The 23725-nt window shown below is 34.9% G+C and overlaps 1 long non-coding RNA gene across 1 annotated transcript in view; it reads left to right on the top strand.

Annotated features, from left to right (window-relative positions):
• Nucleotides 1-23725, top strand: part of LOC132375418 (uncharacterized) — a 63829-nt gene that overhangs the window by 8129 nt on the left and 31975 nt on the right. Inside the window, exon 2 of the long non-coding RNA XR_009506005.1 lies at nt 19922-19968. This is a non-coding gene — a long non-coding RNA (uncharacterized LOC132375418). The remainder of the gene's footprint in view (nt 1-19921; nt 19969-23725) is intronic.

Below are 23725 nucleotides of genomic sequence, written 5' to 3'. Positions count from 1 at the left end.
TTACCTCTTAAAGGCCCCATGTCCAGACACCATCACATTGGTGACTAAGCCTTCAACATAAGAATTCTGGGGGGACACAAACATTTCTGTTATATATGTATTCATACACACACACACAGAGTCCTAAAATGTTAACAATGGCTATCATTGGAACTATAATCTGAATGTCCACAGTAGGTTCTTACCATCAGTTGTTTTTTTTTTTTACCATCAGTTTTATATCTTCTTTTTTGCCATCAGAGGTGCTCTCTGGTATGTTTTTGTATTTATGTTATTGCATTGCCATACACATATCTGATTCATTTCCCTCCTCCTTTCTTCCCTCCTTCCTTTCTTCCTTCTTTTAGTCACCTCATGACATACTTCTTTAAATGTAAAGCTGTTACAGCTTGCTCTAAGATCAATTTCCTTTGAACAACACCCTTCCACTATTATAGTACAGCTGCACCTTTGTAATGGTCTTGTGCTATATGAGAGATTTTCCAACTTTCTAAAGATACATTTTCTATTTATTTTATTATCTTTGTACTAAGATAAGGTCATATAGCATAGAAGTTAAGACCATGGATTCTGAAATCAGATTTCCTGGGTTCAGTTTCTAATTATATTGTTAGTAGTGTTGTAACCTTAGATAAGTAATTTAATCTAGAAATGCCTTGGTCTCACATCTATAAAATGAAGGAAATAAACATAACTACTTTACAGACATGCTGTAGGAAATCAATGAGTTCATGTGTATAAAGTACTTAGAACAGTGTCTGCACGTACAAAGTACTCAATAAATGTCAATTACTATTATTATCATATTCTATCATGATTTCTACTTTTAAAGAATTGTTTCTTAAGGAATTGTTTCTTACCACCTTCTAGACTGTGTTTACTTAAAGCTATCTATTGTTGTTATTTTAAAATGTATCTGTTATCAGTTATGATACTTGGTTTTAGAGCTTAACTGACCCCTCTCCAGAGATATCTAGTTGATACATTTTTTGTGAAAAATATCTTTCCTGCATAGCTGATCTGCATAGCTGTATTTCATTCCTTGCCAATTTATCATTCCATTTTCATAAGCTAGAAGAATTAATCCTAATTTTTGATAACATATATAGAGTCAGCCATTCTTTTCTATAGTTCTCTTTTAAAGGTCATTCTGTTTCAACTAGAAAAGCAGAAAAAAAAAATGCTTCTCTTCCTTCCTTCCTTGATTCCTTCCTTTTCAAGGCTTTCAATATATTATCCACTCTTAAATCTAACTTTAAAAAATTTACACATTGCAATTTTATTTGGTCTTGTTTTTCACTCCTGTTTATTCACAGAATGTAATTGTGGTCACTAGGTTTGGTGAATCTGGCAGATACTTTATCATGCAAACTTGCAGCCATAATGCACTGGAAAGAGCAGGATACAGGGGGTCAGGACATCCATGACCAAGACTGAAGCTTTCCAGGGTATAGCCTGTGCAAGTCACTTAATTTCACAAAGCATCATTTTTCTTCCCTCTAAAAGATGAGAAATGCAACTGGAGATCTCGAAAGTTCCTTTCAGTTTGGAAACGCTTTGACTCTAGGAAGGTGGCATATGTCTGTGATCAAGCCACAACAGCCTAAATTACACTGAGTTCTGAACCCCAAAGCAGGTTGGCAATGCTATTTGTCCCCATTCTATAGTGTTAATAGCAGGATTTCTTGAATTTCCTATACCTGTAAGTTTTACTTGACTTTGGTGAAACATGGATGGGGTAACCACTGTAGCTTATGTGTGTAACAGTGGGTGTGAAATAGCTAAATGGGAAAATCTTAAAACCTTAAGCTTCTACAACCAGCAAATGCCCCTGCAGATGTTTCCTTCCCAGCCCAAGAATGATGCTTATGCTAAGAAAGAAGGAACACTGATAATTAAGAACATTTTATTTAATTTACAGCTACTCTAACGATTACCAAGATTATTCTTGGTGCTCGCTTCTACCTAATGAACTTGCAATTTGTTTAACTAGAAAAGAGGAAAATTTCAAAAGATGGTTTATATTTGCCTTTGTTGTTCTGTAAATGGGATCACCTTTATAAAAGCGTGCTTTCCTTCTCTCTGTTTAGGTTGTGCTTAAATGAAGAAGTTGTCCAGCAAAATTCTGTGAAGTGTATTTCTCCCTTCTTGTCATAGAAACATAATTTTATCAGTGTTCAAAAAGAGAATTTTTCCCCTTTCAAAATTGTGTGGGTTGAAAAATTCTCCTTGCTGTCAAGCTCTTCATGACTAATACATGTTACCTGTATCAAGTCTTCTAATTATCTCCAAGATTTTGGATTTTAGAGCCAGCAATTTTATTATTTTACCATCTGTCAGAATGTTTTTGGCAGGGTTCAGTAGAAAAATAGGCAATGTGTATGAAAGCTTAACTAATTAAATACTAAACCTAAGTATAAAAATGATACCATGGAGTTTTGCCTAAGCCAACCTGTGACTACATTTGGTACTACTAGGTCCATGTGAATTTTAGTGCTTAACATGCCTTACCTCCTGACCACATCATTCACACCAAAAGAAATTAAAGAGGAAGAAAAAAAAAACTTTCTTTTTTAAAATTTATTAAAAAAATTTATTTTTACTTTTTATTTTTTTAAAATGGCATTTATATTCATTTATTTATTGTATAACCAATATATATTCTCATGGAAAAATGAGCAAAGGCAAATGGTTAGAAAAATTTACATCTAATATCATTCCATGATATATCCTCATTTTGATTTTCACCCTTCTAGATTTTCTCATATGCCTGTACATATAAATAAATATATATTCACAAAACTAGGATCATACCATAACTTTGGAAACCTGTTTTTGTCAATTTATATGTTATGTTTATGATCATAAATACAAATCTACATTATCATTTTTCTAGATGCTTAGTATTTAGGCAGATTCCCATTCTTCCCTGTGATAAACAATGCTGAGCTGGGATGACCATGTTTGTGGTGCTATCATTGTGCACTTGTCCAACCATTTCCTCGGGCCTCATTTCTTTTTTTTGTTCTGAATTTTTGAATTTTATTTTATTTATTTTTTTATACAGCAGGTTCTTATTAGTTATCCATTTTATACATATTAGTGTATATATGTCAATCCCAATCTCCCAATTCATCACACCACTCTCCACCCTGCCACTTTCCACCCTTGGTGTCCATACATTTGTTCTCTACATCTGTGTCTCTATTTCTGCCCTGCAAACCGGTTCATCTGTACCATTTTTCTAGGTTCCACATATATGCATTAATATACGATATTTGTTTTTCTCTTTCTGACTTACTTCACTCTGTATGACAGTCTCTAGATCCATCCATGTCTCTACAAATGACCCAATTTCATTCCTTTTTATGGCTGAGTAATATTCCATTGTATATATGTACCACATCTTTTTTAGCCATTCGTCTGTCAGTGGGTATTTAGGTTGCTTCCATGACCTGGCTATTGTAAATAGTGCTGCAATGAACATTTTGGTGCATGTGTCTTTTTGAGTTATGGTTTTCTCTGGGTATATGCCCAGTAGTGGGATTGCTGGGTCATATGGTAATTCTATTTTTAGTTTTTTAAGGAACCTCCATACTGTTCTCCATAGTGGCTGTATCAATTTACATTCCCACCAACAGTGCAAGAGGGTTCCCTTTTCTCCACACCCTCTCCAGCATTTGTTGTTTGTAGATTTTCTGTTGATGCCCATTCTAACTGGTGTGAGGCGATACCTCGTTGTAGTTTTGATTTGCATTTCTCTAATAATGAGTGATGTTGAGCAGCTTTCCATGTGCGTCTTGGCCATCTGTATGTCTTCTTTGGAGAAATGTCTATTTAGGTCTTCTGCCCATTTTTCGATTGGGTTGTTTGTTTTTTAAATATTGAGTTGCATGGGCTGTTTATATATTTTGGAGATCAATCCTTTGTCTGTTGATTCGTTTGCAAATATTTTCTCCCATTCGGAGGGTTGTCTTTTCATCTTGTTTATAGTTTCCTTTGCTTTGCAGAAGCTTTTAAGTTTCATTAGGTCCCATTTGTTTATTTTCGTTTTTATATCCATTTCTCTAGGAGGTAGATCAAAAAAGATCTTGCTGTGATTTATGTCAAAGAGAAAAAATACTTTCTATGGCAGTTAATATATAATTTCTTCTGAGAGTGGTTTCTTACTTAAATGACATAATTTTAGGTTATTAAAAATAACAAATTAACAAAGAAAACTAAAAACACAAAGTAATACATTAAAAAAACCATTTTATATTTGCCCAGAAATAATGTCTGCAGTGAGGCCTAGGGTGTCTTTTGTGATCCTTATAAATTCTTTTCTATCCATCACGCAGGGAATGTAGGCATATGTATTGCAGACTGCCTGAATAGTTTAGATATCTCATAGATTGAGTCAGTTGCTTCTAAACAAAAATGCTGCATGTATGCTCTTTTACCTAAAGTAGATACCAATTCTTTCTCTGCTATGAAGGTGCCACACTACTATTTTAATGGAGAATTGATGTGATAGCACGCCCCATGCATTATCCTGAAAAGACTATACTGACACTCAGTGCTGGTATACCTGTTCACAGGTGCTTCTACGGCTTTGGAGCCTCTATTTGAACTCCAACTCTGCCACCTCCCATCTAGCCATCAGGACATTATTTAACCTCTTCACTGTGCCTTAGATTCTGCCTGTATAGTATAGGGATGATAAGAGTACCTATTTCAACAGACAGATGTGAGGATTAAATGAGTCAATATATGTGAAGCATGTAGAACACTGGTACATAGTGTTGCGTCAATAAATGTTGCCTAGGTATATACATATTATTTGTATCATTTGACATAGAAATTATATTAAGCAAAACTTCTTAAAACATATATGTATGCAGAAATACACATTGCAACATTTATAACAGAATAAATGTGGAAGCAATTATTGATATAATGACCAAATATAAGAGAAGCAATAAGAGAAAGAACAAGCAAATGATGGTATAGCCATGCAATGGAATATTAAATGAAGTATGTAAAGATTTAAATAACATATAAATCCCAATCTTATAATATTAAAAAATAGAAACATGACATAAAATTTTGTAAATATAATTTCAGTTATATAAATCAATAAGGAAAGAAAGAATGAAATATAAAACAATGTTTGACCAGATTTATGGGTGATTTTATTTGTTCACATCTTTGTGTTTTTTCCTATAATAAATATGACTACAGAAATTAAGAGACAGAGAGATTTTACTGTTACTCCATGTCTCTTTACCTCCCCAGGCATCTCTTGACTGCAGAAATAATCACCCAGTGCCTCTGACCAAGCTATGTTTTAATCCAAGAGTAACTACCCTCTGAGAATATTGCCTTCATCAGGGAGTAGGGAGAAAATGGTCTGGACCATGCTGACATTTATTACTATTGGCTGCCCAGTGAAGCAAATGTGCAAGCAACAAGAGAAAGGGGAACGCCTAGAAAGCTCTCCCTAGGCCAGGCCATATATGTGCACCCTGGAGCTCTCCCACTGGAAGCTGTTTCCCACACATTGGGACCCATTCACTTTTTTTCTCCTCTAGGTATTTAGTCAAACTTTTTGTTAGTTGCAGTGGCATCTCCAAATTTGAGTTGAAGGGAGGAAGCCAGAAGCCTGGACTTGTTATTTGCTTATAAATACCTACTATATCATATTATATTGGATGATGATTATTTCAGTATGACTATAGGACAATATAGATGTCACAGAGGAAACAAGCTTGGATAATTACTGTGGAAATTAGGCTATGAGTATAATCATTATGGAACAGCATGAATTTTTTTGAATAAGAGTAATATGAAACAATGAATTATTTAGAGAGATATTTCTAGTAGGCTTTTTTTTTTTTCTAGTAGGCTTTTAAAGAATCATACATGTGCTAATTTAATTCGCAGGTAGAGTGAATTTTAGTTCTCTCCAGTGCACTCTTATGGTCAAATTGTATTAACAATGGAAGTCTATTAGAGGAAAGAAGATGTAATAATCTGTATGAAGAGACAGAAAGAAATATTGTGCAAATGACTTCTTCTCCTAAAAATACTACTGTTCACAAGAAAAAAATATATATATACTGTATCATTTATATGTAAATTATAAGTATGTTGACTTGTTTCTTGGCCAAAGTAGGAATCTATAATTTAATGTCAGAAATACACAGAAATTTTAACTAAATAAAGACTATTGTGAGCACTATAAGAAATTAACATAGTAGTAAAAATTTTAAAGATACAAAGTATAGGTATAGAGAACCCCCCACATATAATAATAATATATTAATATAGAACACATGTTAATTTGTATTCTACAGAGAGAAGATGCTTCATTTTAAAAGGCATTCATTGCATATTGTACCTATAAAGCTCCAGAGGAAACTTCAGTAAATTTTAAAAGGTAAAATTTTAACCGATCACATTCTCATATTGAATTGTTGCCAAAAATTTTTGGAACAACAATAATAAAAGGTTAAGGAATCACCAGCAACAATAGAAAAAATTCAGTTTCTTAGAAATTAAAATGTATCTGCTAAATACCACTGAGAGCAAATTATAAATTAAGATGCTGGTTATATATTAAGATTGGCCAGAGTGTAGGAAAATGGGCATGAATATATACTATTGTTGTACAAACTGATGCAGCCTTTTGTGGAGTGCAGTGTGAGAGTACTTATCAAAATTAAACATGTACATGCCCTTTGACCTAGGAAACCCACTCCCTAGAATCTATTGTAGAGAAATATTTATACATGCAGGCAATGACATGCGCACAAGAGTGGACATTTACAGCCTTTTTAACGTAACGTATATTTATATGAATAAAAGAATATTTGGGGCTTCCCTGGTGGCGCAGTGGTTGAGAATCTGCCTGCTAATGCAGGGGACACGGGTTCGAGCCCTGGTCTGGGAAGATCCCACATGCCACGGAGCAGCTGGGCCCGTGAGCCACAACTACTGAGCCTGCGCATCTGGAGCCTGTGCCCCGCAACGGGAGGGGCCGCGATAGTGAAAGGCCCGCGCACCGCGATGAAGAGTGGCCCCCGCTTGCCGCAACTAGAGAAAGCCCTCGCACGAACTGAAGACCCAACACAGCCAAAAATAAATAAATAAATAAATAAAGTAGCTATAAAATTAAAAAAAAAAAAAAAAAAGAATATTTGAAAGAATAAAGAGACTATTAGCAGTTGGTACCTTGAAAAGTTGGTTTGAGGTAATTTAGAAGAGAAAATTTATTTATTTATAGTTATCTATTTCGGTAGTACTTGAAATTTTATAATTAATAAAAAGCAATGAAATACCGATATTTTCAATTTTAGAATATTTAGGAAATAATCCTACTGTGATTTAAAAATATTATTATATGTGGCTAAAGATAGAGTCAAACACCAATTTAGATCCTTCAATGCCAACCTTATACTAGAAAGAATAAAAATATGTAAATAAAATATTTGATGATATAAATTAAATATGTACAACAAAGCAAGTCTAATGAAAATAAGAAGAAAGGTTTTAGAAATGAAAGTTGAAAATTAATGTTTAGCATATATATCCAAGCACTGGTTCTTTGAAAAATTTAATAAAATGGAAAACACTTTGGGAAGTCTAGAGAAAATGTAAATGTTCAAAATTAGGAATGAAAAAGTATATAACTACAGAGAGAAAAATACAAAAATAATATTTTTATACCTTTAAACGTTTTAATTTATGTTTTGATGCAATTCATGACTTTCTAGAAAAAAATCACAAATTCATCCTTTTACCTAAACTATTGAAAAACCAAAATAAACCCAAAACCAAGACCTACTAAAGGTTCCAGGACCTGATAATACTTTAGAAAATAGTTTTCAAATTTTTAAGGAACTTAAAAATAAGTTCATAAAATAAGTGCCCATGAATAGTTATTTTATCCTTTGGCTTACAATCCACACTAGTATTATTGTTCGAATTGTTCCAGTTTTGGCCATTGGGAGCGTTTTCAGATTTACTTTTTGTCCTTTAAACATGCCGCCATCTTTTCATTTTTTTTTCTTTTTTTAAATCATTTTCTTAATGTAATGCTCAAGGCTCAACTTGTATTTGCTTGTTCCATGCCTGGGATCAACCACTTATCAGAGGAGCCCTGGTTCCTTTTATCGGATAATGGTATTTAGAAGTCAAGAGCTGGGCACTAGGAGTGCTCATTGTTACTGAAGTGTCACTGTTTCTATGCCTTCTTACTAGACAGCAGTAGGAAATATATCCATGTATGTATGTATCCATCCATTCATGTGTATCGATGCATCTGTATTCATACCTATCTATCTATCTACCTATCATCTATCTATTTATCTACCTATATCTATCATCTATCTAATCATAAATTTATCCTGATATTTCTGGTCTAGTCCAGCACCATAGACTAGACTACTCTTTGCATACAACATACAACTATATTTGCTAAACATGTGACAGATTTACCAACTATACCACACTGTTTGCCTTTAGCCTTTTCCATTTTTAATTGAATTGTTTGTCCCATTATTGAGTTAAAAGTCCCTTGCCAGATACACAATTTGTAAATATTCTCTCCAATTCTGTGGATTGTCTTTTCACTTAACTGATAGTATCATTTGCTGCATAAAATTTTTAATTTTGATGAGGTCCAAATTATCTATTTTTCCATTGTCACTTGTGCTTTTTAATTTGGATTTCATTTATCATAGTTTTATAGTTTTCCTCATATAGATATTGTACATATTTTGATAGGTTTATACCAAGTATTTCATTTTGGGGGGTGCAAATGTAAATGGTAGTTTTTAATTTCAAATTCCATTTGTTCAATGTTGTTGTATAGGAAAGCAATTGGCTTTTGTTTATTAACTTTGTATTGTGCAACCTTGATATAATGGCTTATTAATTCCAGTTTTCTTGTTGATTCTTTTTTTTTTTAACTCTTTATTAGAGTATAATTGCTTTATAACGGTGTGTTAGTTCCTGCTATAGGTTTTCTACATAGACAATCATGTCATCTGCAGACAAGACAGTTTTAGTTCTTCTTTCCCAAACTGTATACCTTTTGTTTCCTTTTCTTGTCTTGTTGCATTAGCTAGAAAGTCCAGTACAATGTTGAAAAGGAGTAGTGATAGGGGTTTAGTGAGTTTTTCATTCAGTTCTGTAGAATTTCTATTTGATTTCTTTTTATAATTACTATCTCTTTACTAATATTCTCTATTTTGAGATATTGTTATCACACTTTTCTTTATTTCTTTAAGTTGGTTTCCATTTGTTTTTTGAACATATTCATCTTAGCTATTTTGAAGAATTTGTGTGTTATATATGACATATGGGCCTTCTCAAAGGAGTTTCTTTTACCTGTTTTTCTCCCCCTGCCTATCAATCACAGTTTCCTATAGGTTTGCATCTTGTACATTTTATTGAATTTGGGGCATGTAAATAATATATTGTTGCAACTCCAGATACAGATTTCATTTACCACTTCCTGGGCTTTGTATTTTTTGTTATTGCTTGCTTGTTTATTTAGTGACTTGACTAGATATTTCAGTGAAGTATACTTCTCTGACCATGTGCATTCTCTGATGTTGCACCTCAGAGAACACAGCTTTGAGCATGTACACAGTCACCCTGACCACCCTGCCCCTGATGCCCAAAGACAACAGTGGTTTTAGCTAGTCTCACTTTAACTCTCTTTCTCTGTTCTCCCTGTTAAGCTTCTAGCTGCTCTGCCTAGACTGATACCACACCCAGGCTGTTAGCCTCCACTTATTGCACTACTATTTACAACAATGACCTGGGGCACAAATTCCTCCACAGTCTGATCCAGTTTAAATTATACCCTTTGTAGGACTAGTCTTTGAAGCCAGTCATTGAGGCTTTCTCTGACCCCAACTGGTTTTCCTCATTTTTTCTCTTAAACTTCTAACTGGTTTACACTTAAACAGGGTTATGTCTCTTTATGTGTAATGTAAGAAGCTTATAACACTATATTTCCAATTCCCCCTTTTCATTCATAGTGCTATTATCATATGTTGTACTTTTCTATATGCTATAAATACAGTATATATTCCTACTATCTTTGATTTATATAATCAGTTGTTTTATAGAGTAATTAAAAATAAGAAAGCAATTTCATTTTACTTCCATTTCTAACGCTCTTCTTTTTTGTGTTGATCTAAGTTTCTTTCTATTGTTGTATTCCTTCTGCCCAAAGAACTTCACCCAATATTTCCTGTTGATTAGGTCTTCTGTCAAATTCCCAGGATTTACTTTTTTTAATCTAAAACAATTTTTTTTCTTTAATTTTTAAAATACATTTTTGCTGAGTAGAAAATTCTGGACTGACAGAATTATTTTTCTTTCAAAAGATTAAAGATGTTACACCATTATTTTCTAGTTTGCATTGCTTCTTGTAAGAAGTCTGCCTTAACTGTTATCCTCAATCTTGTGTAGGTAAAGTGTCTCTTCTTCTGACTTCCTTCAAGATTTTCTTTACCTTTTGTTTTTAACAGTTTGAATATGATAATACTTAGGTATGATATAGTGTGTGTGTGTGTGAATCTGTGTTGGTATGTGTTTGGTATTTTTCCTGCTTGGTGGTCCCTGAGCTTCTCGTATCTGAGGTTTGATGTCTGTCATAAATTTTTAAAGATTCTTCACTTTTATGTCTTTAAATTTTTTCTCTACTCTGCCTCTTCACCTTCTGGGATCTTAATAACATGTATGTTAGACCTTTTGATATTGTTTCACAGCTCTTGGTGATCTCTTCTGTTGGGTTTTCCTTCCCCTCATTTTTTGTTTCAGTTTCAGTTTGTATAATGTCTATAGACTTATCGTCAAGTTCACTGAAACTTTCCTTGTGTTATAGGCTAAGTTATGTTGTTCTCTCTTAAAAAGAAAGTTATATTTTGAAGTCCTAATCCCAGCATTTCAGAATATGACTGTTTTGGATATAGGGTCTGTTTTGGTGACCTCTTTAAAGAAATATTAAGTTAAAATGAAGTCATTAGCTGGGTCCTCATCTAATATTGCTGGTGTCCTTTCAAGAAGAGGAGATTAGGACATATAGACACAAACAGAGGGAAGTTCATATAAGACACAGGGAGAAGATGACCATCCACAAGCCAAGGAGAGAGGCCTCAGAAGAAACCAACCCTGCCAACTCCTTGATCTCAGTCTTCTAGACTGCCAATTTATGAGAAAAATTATGTTATCTAAGCCACCCGATCCATGATACTCTGGAAGGGCAGCCCTAGCAAACCATGACAGCTTGGCCCTGCCAAGTCTACTAATAAGTCTGTCAAAGGTACTTTTTTTTTTTTTATAAACCACTTTATTGAGATAATATTTCACACAATTCTCCCATTTAAAGTACACAATTCAATGGTTTTTAGTATATTCACAGACTTGTGCAACCAACACCAGAACCAATTTCAGAACATTTTCATCAACACGAGATAATCCCACCCCCCCATAAGCATTCATTCCTCATTCCTGTCACCCCAGTCCCTGGCCACCACTGCTCTGCTTTCTGTCTCCATGGATTTACCTCTTTGGGTCATTTCATAGAAATGGAATCATTCAATATGTGGCCTGCCATGTCTGGCTTCTTTCACTGAGACCATGCTTTCAAGATTCAGCCATGCTGTAGTGTGTGTCAGTATTTCATTCCTTTTTGGTTTTTTTTTAGTATTAGTTGTTTTTTTGTTTTGTTTTGTTTTGTTTGTACTGCAGGTTCTTATCAGTCATCAATTTTATACACATCAGTGTATACATGTCAATCCCAGTCACCCAATTCAGCACACCACCATCCCCACCCCACTGCGGTTTTTCCCCCTTGGTGTCCATACGTTTGTTCTCTACATCTCTGTCTCAAATTCTGCCCTGCAAACCGGTTCATCTGTACCATTTTTCTAGGTTCCACATACATACGTTAATATACGATATTTGTTTTTCTCTTTCTGACTTACTTCACTCTGCATGACAGTCTCTAGATCCATCCACGTCTCAACAAATGACTCAATTTCGTTCCTTTTTATGGCTGAGTAATATTCCATTGTGTATATGTACCACTTCTTCTTTAGCATTCGTCTGTCAATGGGCATTTAGGTTGCTTCCATGACCTGGCTATTGTAAATAGTGCTGCAATGAACATTGGGGTGCGTGTGTCTTTTTGAATTATGGTTTTCTCTGGGTATATGCCCAGTAGTGGGGTTGCTGGGTCATATGGTAATTGTATTTTTAGTTTTTTAAGGAAACTCCATACTGTTCTCCATAGTGGCTGTATCAATTTACATTCCCACCAACAGTGCAAGAGTGTTCCCTTTTCTCCACACCCTCTCCAGCATTTGTCGTTTGTAGCTTTTCTGATGATGCCCATTCTAACTGGTGTGAGGTGATACCTCACTGTAGTTTTGATTTGCATTTCTCTAATAATGAGTGATGCTGAGCATCTTTTCATGTGCTTCTTGGCCATCTGTATGTCTTCTTTGGAGAAATGTCTATTTAGGTCTTCTGCCCATTTTTGGATTGGGCTGTTTGTTTCTTTAATATTGAGCTGAATGAGCTGTTTATATATTTTGGAGATTAATCCTTTGTCCGTTGATTCATTTGCAAATATTTTCTCCCATTCTGAGGGTTGTCTTTTCGTCTTGTTTATGGTTTCCTTTGCTGTGCAAAAGCTTTTAAGTTTCATCAGGTCCCATTTGTTTATTTTTGTTTTTATTTGCATTACTCAAGGAGGTGGATCAAAAAAGGTCTTGCTGTGATTTATGTCAAAGAGTGTCCTTCCTATGTTTTCCTCTAAGAGTTTTATAGTGTCTGGTCTTACATTTAGGTCTCGAATCCATTTTGAGTTTATTTTTGTGTATGGTTTTAGGGAGTATTCTAATTTCATTCTTTTACATGTAGCTGTCCAGTTTTCCCAGCACCACTTATTGAAGAGACTGTCTTTTCTCCATTGTATATCTTTGCCTCCTTTGTCATAGATTAGTTGACCATAGGTGCATGGGTTTATCTCTGGGCTTTCTATCTTGTTCCATTGATCTATGTTTCTGTTTTTGTGCCAGTACCATATTGTCTTGATTACTGTAGCTTTGTAGTATAGTCTGAAGTCAGGGAGTCTGATTCCTCCAGCTCCGTTTTTTTTCCTCAAGACTGCTTTGGCTATTCGGGGTCTTTTGTGTCTCCATACAAATTTTAAGATTCTTTGTTCTAGTTCCATAAAAAATGCCATTGGTAATTTGATAGGGATTGCATTGAATCTGTAGATTGCTTTGGGTAGTATACTCATTTTCACAATGTTGATTCTTCCAATCCAAGAACATGGTATATCTCTCCATCTGTTGGTATCATCTTTAATTTCTTTCATCAGTGTCTTATAGTTTTCTGCATACAGGTCTTTTGTCTCCCTAGGTAGGTTTATTCCTAGGTATTTTATTCTTTTTGTTGCAATGGTAAATGGGAGTGTTTCCTTAATTTCTCTTTCAGATTTTTCATCATTAGTGTATAGGAATGCAAGAGATTTCTGTGCATTAATTTTGTATCCTGCAACTTTACCAAATTCTTTGATTAGCTCTAGTAGTTTTCTGGTGGCATCTTTAGGATTCTCTATGTATAGTATCATGTCATCTGCAAACAGTGACAGCTTTACTTCTTCTTTTCCAATTTGTATTCCTTTTATTTCTTTTCCTTCTCTGATTGCCATGGCTAGGACTTCCAAAGCTATGTTGAATAATAGTGGTGAGAGTGGACATCCTTGTCTCATTCCTGATCCTAGAGGAAATGCATTCAGTTTTTCACCATTGAGAATGAAGTTTGCTGTGGGTTTGTCGTATATGGCCTTTATTATGTTGAGGTAGGTTCCCTCTATGCCCACTTTCTGGAAGGTTTTTATCATAAATGGGTGTTGAATTTTGTCAGAAGCTTTTTCTGCATCTATTGAGATGATCATATGGTTTTTATTCTTCAATTTGTTAATATGGTGTATCACATTGGGATAAATCCCACTTGATCGTGGTGTTTGATCCTTTTAAGATGTTGTTGGATTCTGTTTGCTAGTACTTTGTTGAGGATTTTTGCATCTATATTCATCAGTGATATTGGTCTGTAATTTTCTTTTTTTGTAGTATCTTTGTCTGGTTTTGGTATCAGGGTGATGGTAGCCTCATAGAATAAGTTTGGGAGTGTTCCTTCCTCTGCAATTTTTTGGAAGAGTTTGAGAAGGATGGGTGTTAGCTCTTCTCTAAATGTTTGATAGAATTCACCTGTGAAGCCATCTGGTCCTGGACTTTTGTTGGAAAATTTTGAATCACAGTTTCAATTTCATTACTTGTGATTGGTCTGTTCATATTTTCTGTTTCTTCCTGGTTCAGTCTTGGAAGGTTACACCTTTCTAAGAATTTGTCCATTTCTTCCAGGTTGTCCATTTTATTGGCATAGAGTTGCTTGTAGTAGTCTCTTAGGATGCTTTGTATTTCTGCGGGGTCTGTTGTAACTTCTCCTTTTTCATTTCTAATTTTATTGATTTGAGTCCTCTCCCTCTTTTTCTTGATGAGTCTGGCTAATGGCTTATCAATTTTGTTTATCTTCTCAAAGAACCAGCTTTTAGTTTTATTGATCTTTGCTATTGTTTTTTTCTTTGTTTCTATTTCATTTATTTCTGCTCTGATCTTTATGATTTCTTTCCTTCTGCTAACTTTGGGTTTTGTTTGTTCTCCTTTCTCTAGTTCCTTTAGGTGCAAGGTTAGATTGTTTACTTGAGATTTTTCCTGTTTCTTTAGGTAGGCTTGTATAGCTATAAACTTCCCTCTTAGAACTGCTTTTTCTGCATCTGATACGTTTTGGATCGTCATGTTTCCATTGTCATTTGTCTCTAGGTATTTTTTGATTTCCTCTTTGATTTCTTCAGTGATCTCTTGGTTATTTAGTAACGTATTGTTTAGCCTCCATGTGTTTGTGTTTTTTTTACGTTTTTTTCCCTGTAAATCATTTCTAATCTCATAGCATTGTGGTCAGAAAAGATGCTTGATATGATTTCAATTTTCATAAATTTCCTGAGGCTTGATTTGTGACCCAAGATGTGATCTATCCTGGCGAATGTTCCGTGTGCACTTGAGAAGAAAGTGTAATCTGCTGTTTTTGGATGGAATGTCCTATAAATATCAATTAAATCTATCGGGTCTATTGTGTCATTTAAAGCTTCTGTTTCCTTACTTATTTTCATTTTGGATGATCTGTCCATTGGTATAAGTGAGGTGTTAAAGTCCCCCACTATTATTGTGTTATTGTGTTGATTTCCTCTTTTATAGCTGATAGCAGTTGCCTTATGTATTGAGGTGCTCCTATGTTGGGTGCATATATATTTATAATTGTTATATCTTCTCCTTGGATTGATCCCTTGATCATTATGTAGTGTCCTTCCTTGTCTCTTGTAACGTTCTTTATTTTAAAGACTATTTTATCTGATATGAGTATAGCTACTCCAGCTTTCTTTTGATTTCCATTTGCATGGAATATCTTTTTCCATCCCCTCACTTTCAGTCTGTATGTGTCCCTAGGTCTGAAGTGGGTCTCTTGTAGACAGCATATAGATGGGTCTTGTTTTTGTATCCATTCAGCAAGCCTGTGTCTTTTGGTTGGAGCATTTAATCCATTCACGTTTAAGGTAATTATCGATATGTATGTTCCTATGACCATTTTCTTAATTGTTTTGGGTTTGTTTTTGTAGGTCCGTTTCTTCTCTTGTGTTTCCCACTTAGAGAAGTTCCTTTAGCATTTGTTGTAGAGCTGGTTTGGTGGTGCTGAATTCTCTTAGCTTTTGCTTGTCTGTAAAGCTTTTGATTTCTCCATCGAATCTAAATGAGATCCTTGCTGGGTAGAGTAATCTTGGTTGTAGGTTCTTCCCTTTCCTCACTTTAAGTATATCATGCCACTCCCTTCTGGCTTGTAGAGTTTCTGCTGAGAAATCAGCTGTTAACCTTATGGGAGTTCCCTTGTATTTTATTTGTTGTTTTTCCCTTGCTGCTTTCAATAATTTTTCTATGTCTTTAATTTTTGCCAATTTGATTACTATGTGTCTCGGCGTGTTTCTCCTTGTGTTTATCCTGTATGGGACTCGCTGTGCTTCCTGGACTTGGGTGGCTATTTCCTTTCCCATGTTAGGGAAGTTTTCGACTATAATCTCTTCAAATATTTTCTCGGTTCCTTTCTGTCTCTCTTCTTCTTCTGGGACCCCTATAATGCGAATGTTGTTGCGTTTAATGTTGTCCCAGAGGTCTCTTAGGCTGTCTTCATTTCTTTTCATTCTTTTTTCTTTAGTCTGTTCGACAGCAGTGAATTCCACCATTCTGTCTTCCAGGTCACTTATCCATTCTTCTGTCTCAGTTATTCTGCTATTGATTCCTTCTAGTGTAGTTTTCATTTCAGTTATTGTATTGTTCATCTCTGTTCGTTTGTTCTTTAATTCTTCTAGGTCTTTGTTAAACATTTCTTGCATCTTCTCAATCTTTGCCTCCATTCTTATTCTGAGGTCCTGGATCATCTTCACTATCAGTATTCTGAATTGTTTTTCTGGAAGGTTGCCTATCTCCACTTCACTTAGTTGTTTTTCTGGGGGTTTTTCTTGGTCCTTCATCTGGTATATAGCCCTCTGCCTTTTCATCTTGTCTATCTTTCTGTGAATGTGGTTTTTGTTCCACAAGCTGCAGGATTGTAGTTTTTCTTGCTTCTGCTGTCTGCCCTCTGGTTGTTGAGGCTATCTAAGAGGCTTGATGGGAGGCTGTGGTCAAAGGTACTTTTTATCTCCATTACTTTGTTCTTCATTTCTAACACTTCTATTTTATAATTTCTTATAGTTTGCTTTTCTCTCCTGAAATCACCAAACTGATATTGCATGTTATCTATCTTTTCAATTAGTGCTTTTGCATATTAATCATAGTTTTTTGAAATTTCTTGCCAGATAGTTCCAACGTTTGTGCCATATCTGAGTTTGCTTTTAAGAATTGCTTTGTTTCTTGGGAATTTTTTCCTTTCTTTTTTAATGCTTTGTAATTTTTATAAAGATAAGATATCTTGTGTACCACAATAAAGACTGAGGTATATAGTGTTTATGCCTAGAAATGGGTACACCATTTTTTCTGCTGGGACTTTATTGTGGGAGTTACAGTTAATCTAATTAGAAACTGAGCTGGATTTGAGATTTGTTGTTCCTATGGTTATGCTCTGTGCACTACATATTTTTTTTTAGTGAGTGGGGACTGTTCTATCAGAAGGTTTTTGCTTTTTCCTAATGTCTTCTCAGTCCTCAGCTTTTAATCTTTCTTTTGTGCAGTGCCTCAAAGAGGGTCTGTCTCTTGCAGGTTACTTCTTACCCAGAGCTGATTAGCCTGGCCTAGAGGTTTGGGGTATTCTCTATTGCCTGACTAAGCTTCTGTCGACATTAGCCCTAGACTTATACTTAAGCCTATGCTCCTTTCTCTCCCATCTTGTAGTCCTGAGCCCAGTATGTATTCCTGCTGTTTCTCTAGTGGTAGAGGTTACTTTTCCATTCCTTTCCTCTATTTGCAACAGACAATAGTGTTTGTTGTCCTTCTCCCTTGAGAATCAAGCCTTTTGTTATATAAGGAAGATAGGGGAGAAGGGTCTTGGCAAAGCTCTCTCACTACTCCAAACCCTTTCAGAATATTTTTCCTATCTTCTTCTAGGAAAGTACTATTATTACCACTACATGTAAAATATATCCTATGAGGTTTTTATTTTTCTTTTATTGAGAGGTCAAATTAAATCTTAAAAAGCTATTGAGAAGTCCTTTTCATTTCTCTATCAGTAACATAGAACAGAAATACAATGAAATATTAGCAAATGTGTTCATTTCTGGTAGTCATTAGGACTGTTCAATGATAACTCAGTTCTTTCCATTTCAGTCACACTGTGAGTCTGCATTTTCCCACCCCCATGAAGTTGGGCATGTTACTTTCCTTGCTTTGGCCATTGGAAATTGAGTAGAAGTGTTAAGAGTTTGAAATTCTGCATACTCTCTTCCCCTTACCATCAGAGGAACCTGTTATACTCCAGGTAGTGACAGGGCTTCCAGCCTGGCACCTAGAGTGAAGACGTGTGAAATGGATCCCACAGTCAATTTGTAATAAACATGTAGTGTAAACAAGGAAGAATCTTTTGTTGTTATAAGCCACTAATATTTTAGGTGAGTTTTTTAACCTCACCATTATCTAGCTATTCCAACCAATAAATACTGCTGCATGTTTCAGGGAAATGAACTTCAGCAGTACTATCTACATTTCAGCCAACATCTGGGCTACCCCTGAATGTGGAAGACCCAGCTCTCGAATTACATATTTTATCAACAATCGATGGTATTCTTTTTGTAAAAATGACACATTAGCATTTGCATGAAGACTGCAAGTTTTACTCAGGGATGTAGGAAGTTGGAAATAGAGCTGGTGTCTACTTTGTACAAATATCTTACCAAGGGTAACTAGGTTTCCTTAAATATAGGGTCTCTCGGCTTGTATTTTTATTTTCACAAATCTCTCCAAGTTCCTGCTCTTCCTTCTCCATTTAACACATTTAACAAATAATATCCTTTCTTACATCCTTTGGGAATAACCCTTTTAGGCTAATGTTGTGTTTGCTCTTATAAGTTATATTCTTCTCCTGTTTGAAATTGCCATATTACTCCAAAATGATTATGGTGATGTATATCATTCAACCATTCACATATTTAATGAGAGACATGTTTGTTTGGAGATATAGATATACAGATATAGATATATAGATATATTACCCCCATATCCACTTAATATCTACTCTTACAGAATTGCTGTGAAAAATCATGTACAATTATGTTTTCTGAACTTCTAAAACTTTTAGTTTTACATATGGCCACTGTAATTTTCCTTTTAAAAAAATATATGTTTATGGTGAGATACATGATTATATATAGGGGAGAAATTATTTTATGTTATTTTTCAATAATCACCAATAGCTGAGGCAGTAGTAGGAAAAATTACACTTTAATTAGATAGAAGATCTAGCATTCCCATTCCTTTAAAGCAACAACAAAGAAGTTTGTGCACCCTGTTCTGAAAAGCTTATGGTGATACAGACAAGAAACTTGGGGAGGCAGGGACTCATACTTGCAGGGTAGGTTGACAGTGAATACAGCTCTCTCTCCACTAGTGATTAATTTTCAGATGATCTTATCACCAACCAGCACAGAAAGAGGTTCTGAGGGTGCCTTATAGGGAAGAAAAATCAGCCTTTGAGTTCTGGGCACCTGGATGTTTGACTTTTTCAGGTACTTTGCTCATTTGGTGATACCATTTCATGAGGGATTTTGTTTAGTTTTTCTATCAGTATTTCCCCTCACACTTCAGTAAAATGTAAAATAAACTTACTGGCTGCCAAAATCAAGCTTATAAGTAAACAGTGGTGGAGAGAGCAAAGGCAGAGTGCTGCACCAGAGGCCATGGAGAGGAATGAGGGTCCAGCCTTCCCTAAGCCTTTATATGATCCTCCTTGAAATGACTAATAAAAACAGACTAAAATATCCAGGAGGAAAATATAATTTTTAAAAAGATTATAAAGCAAAGAGGCCAGAAACAAATATGTGACACAAAATGTTCTGAAGCTGCTTCACTTCTCTCACTGTCCAAGCTGTTTTGGCTTGGTTTCAGGCTCCAGGATATGGCTCAAAGGCACTTCTGTCTTTTGGAAGTTTTGTCTGTGCCAAGAACCCATGGTCCAGAATGCCTCTGGGAGCCTGGCTTGGTTCTGGGGAACTGGCATAGACTCTGGGGACTTAGAGAGAAAATATATTTTTTTTTATTCTGAAACCTTCTTCCTCCCCCTAAACTAGTTCTGTCTCTTTCCATTTTCTTCACAGGTTGAGATATCATGAAGTAGATGTAAAGCAACCAGTAACACAGAATGGTAAGTGAGAACGAATTTTCCAAAGTTCTTAGACCAAAGTTATAGGGAAGAACACAAGTGAACTTTGCTCAAGCCTCCAATGAATCCTTCTAATCTCTGTTCCCATATAACCCCTTCAATCATTGCTCCTGTCGACACTCTATTTTATCTTTATCTGAATTCCCGTGGTTCTTACAGCTTCTGTAATTTATGCTGATTCTTTATTTTTACTCTAGGATTATTCTTGGAGATTTCAAATTTTCATGGTCTCATCACAGTTTTGTATTCGCTTTTTAGAGTTTATATTCCATCTGTTGGAAGCTAGACATAGGTTCCCTTTCTTGCTTAACTCTTTCAAAGCACAACGTTATAGAATCCCTGTATAAATATGGCTGAGAAAGTCATTATATTTCCTCTTTGCTCCTGGACATCATACAATAGCAACAGAAGAACAATAGCAAAAATCCTCTAGAGCTCTAATTTTTATCAAACCTAGAAGACAGATATAATCCAAAAAAAGCAAGGGATTTTGGAATTGTAAAAAATTGTTAGAATTCTCTTGGGAGGCAGTGAAAATATGAAACATCAAGAGTGAGAAGGGGCCCAACAGAAGTAGAGCTCGGAGGATAACAGCAAAATTATAGTTCTTGAAGGCAAGGGGTTCACCTTGAATTTAAAATTTATAATCTTTTTTGGAAAAATACTCTGCTGGAACTGCAGTCAACAAGCTTTTGACAGAACCCCACCCTTCACAGTTTGACTCAGAGAATCAGAGGGATTAGGGTATAACACATTCACACACAGTTGAGCCATACTTGTATAGAGAACTCTCTATCTTTGTGGCAGCAAATAAAGATCCTTTAGGTAGTAAAAATTCAATGGTTACTCTGGCAGCATCTTCCTCTCTTTCCTACCAACTCTGTAGAGATACTAATCCAAGAAAATCCAACTCATTCGATGACAAATAATATGAAAAGAACCAGCACAGCAACCATACAAAATTCTTACATGAAAACTAATGTGAAAAACAGCATCAAAACTCACTCCAAAATGAATACTCACAAGAAAAATGGTGACACAGAGACTAAATATTTGACCTCAAAATTTACCAATAAGTAAAAAAATTAAGCAGTACCCTTTATAAATTTAGAGCACTAGCTAGAATTCAGAGAAGAGAGGGAATTACAACAGGAGGAGATAAAAGTTGAACTGGTAGAACTCAGGAAAATGTGAAGAAAAACCAAAATCAGCACATAAATAAAGATGAAAATGCAAGGAGCTCTATCCAGGATATACACTATGGCAAATATAGTAAAGGAAATAGATGATAGAAATGAGAAGAGTAAACAAAATGAAGTAGAAATAACAAAATAAAACAACTGAAAAAGGGTAGAGATAAAATGAGATACAGAAAATAAGCAAAAATAAAAAATCCAACATACATATAATTGGAATCTCTGAAAAAAAAAAAAGCAACAAAATGGAAAATAACTTATCTTTAAAGAAATAATTCAAGAAAACATCTCCAAAATTAATATGTCTTGAATTTTTACATTGGGAGGACAACATACTAGGGAATACTAACAGATCAAAGAAACAGATCGAGCAACACCATAACTATGCTAATAATGTTAATAATGCTAATAATGTTATTGAAACTTCAAGATTTAAACAAAAGGATCATTTTAGTGATCAAGAAAAAAGATTATACTGTATATAAGGATAAAATAAAACAACCAGGCTGTCTGCAGGTTTCACTACAGTCACAAACAAGGTCAGAAGTCAGTACAGCAATGTATAAAAGGTATTCAATAAAAGAAAGGAAGAGACCCATATCTTATAACCAGGTAAAATTATCTTCAAGATTTAAGTTTTAAACATATAAAATCTAAGCTCCTTTTAAGGAAAATACTAGAGGATAATCTTTAGCCAACTCAGAGGTGAGTAGGAAATATATGACAATAAAACTGGTGGTCAGCATTGAGTTTAATTACTGCCCCCTCCCCAAATTGAGGATAGAACAAATGTTGGTAGAATGTGGCAAATAATAATAATAATAATAATTATTGCATCATCTGACAATGTAGATATTACATATCAAAAAAACTGGAGAGGGGAAAGAAGGTGGGTACATTTTTGTTTTAACTCCTCTGTGATAGCTCATGGTCAAAGATTATCAATGCTCATAACTCACATAACGGAAATATAGGCTTATTTAATATACAAAGTAAAACAATGAGGAAGAAAATCTTGATAAAGAAAATAAGATGGAGGAAGGAAGGGTATAGGAAGAAAACACAGGAAAATTGTCAATATTATTCATATTAGGGAACTGATAGATACTATGTAAAGAAATATGTATCTAAAGATATATTAGGTAGAGTAGAGACCAGCAAATCACAGCTTATGGGCCAAATCTGGTCCAATGCCTATTTTTGTACAGCATACAAAATAATAACGGTGCTTACAGCTTATGTGATGGTTGGAAAAAAAGGAACAATAATAGTTCACATGTGAAAATTGTATGAAATTCAAAATTCAGTATCCATAAAAATGTTTTATTGGACCACAAGCATACGTATTCATCTACATATTGCCTGGGGCTGCTTTTGTGTTAAAATGACAGAGTTGATTAATTGTGACAGAGACCCTATGGCCTATGTTTTCTAATGCTAGTGAATTAGAAAAATAGTAGATCTAATCTACAAAGACAAAATCTGGTTGTTTAGAAAAACAGAAAATCATTAGCTAACTTAATCAGGAAAGAGAAAACTGCAAATAAAAAGAAACAAAGAAACAAAACTAAACAGTAAAGGGAGAATTAGTCACACAGGAACTAAGGAAATTAAAGAATCTTTTTTTAGAGACATTTATTATTATTATTATTATTATTTTTTAACATCTTTATTGGAGTATAATTGCTTTACAATGGTGTGTTAGTTTCTGCTTTATAACAAAGTGAATCAGTTATACATATACATATGTTCCCAAATCTCTCCCCTCTTGCGTCTCCCTCCCTCCCACCCTCCCTATCCCACCCCTCTAGGTGGTCACAAAGCACAGAGCTGATCTCCCTGTGCTATGTGGCTGCTTCCCACTAGCTATCTATTTTACGTTTGGTAGTGTATATATGTCCATCCCACTCTCTCACTTTGTCACAGCTTACCCTTCTCCCTCCCCATATCCTCAAGTCCATTCTCTAGTAGGTCTGTGTCTTTATTCCCGTCTTACCCCTAGGTTCTTCGTGACCTTTTTTTTTTTTTCTTAGAGTCCATATATATGTGTTAGCATACAGTATTTGTTTTTCTCTTTCTGACTTACTTCACTCTGTATGACAGTCTCTACGTCCATCCACCTCACTACAAATATCTCAACTTCGTTTCTTTTTATGGCTGAGTAATATTCCATTGTATATATGTGCCACATCTTCTTTAGCCATTCATCCAACGATGGACACTTAGGTTGCTTACGTGTCCTGGCTATTGTAAATAGAGCTGCAATGAACATTTTGGTACATGACTCTTTATGAATTACGGTTTTCTCTGGGTATATGCCCAGTAGTGGGATTGCTGGGTTGTATGGTAGTTCTATTTGTAGTTTTTTAAGGAACCTCCATCCTGTTCTCCATAGTGGCTGTATCAATTTACATTCCCACCAACAGTGCAAGAGTGTTCCCTTTTCTCCACACCCTCTCCAGCATTTATTGTTTGTAGATTTTTTGATGATGGCCATTCTGACCAGTGTGAGATGATATCTCATTGTAGTTTTGATTTGCATT

The sequence above is a fragment of the Balaenoptera ricei genome, chromosome 11 (assembly GCF_028023285.1).
Source record: "Balaenoptera ricei isolate mBalRic1 chromosome 11, mBalRic1.hap2, whole genome shotgun sequence".
Classification (NCBI taxonomy): domain Eukaryota; kingdom Metazoa; phylum Chordata; class Mammalia; order Artiodactyla; family Balaenopteridae; genus Balaenoptera; species Balaenoptera ricei.
The sequence above is the reverse complement of the archived record's forward strand: the minus strand, read 5'-3'. Positions and strand labels throughout refer to the sequence as shown.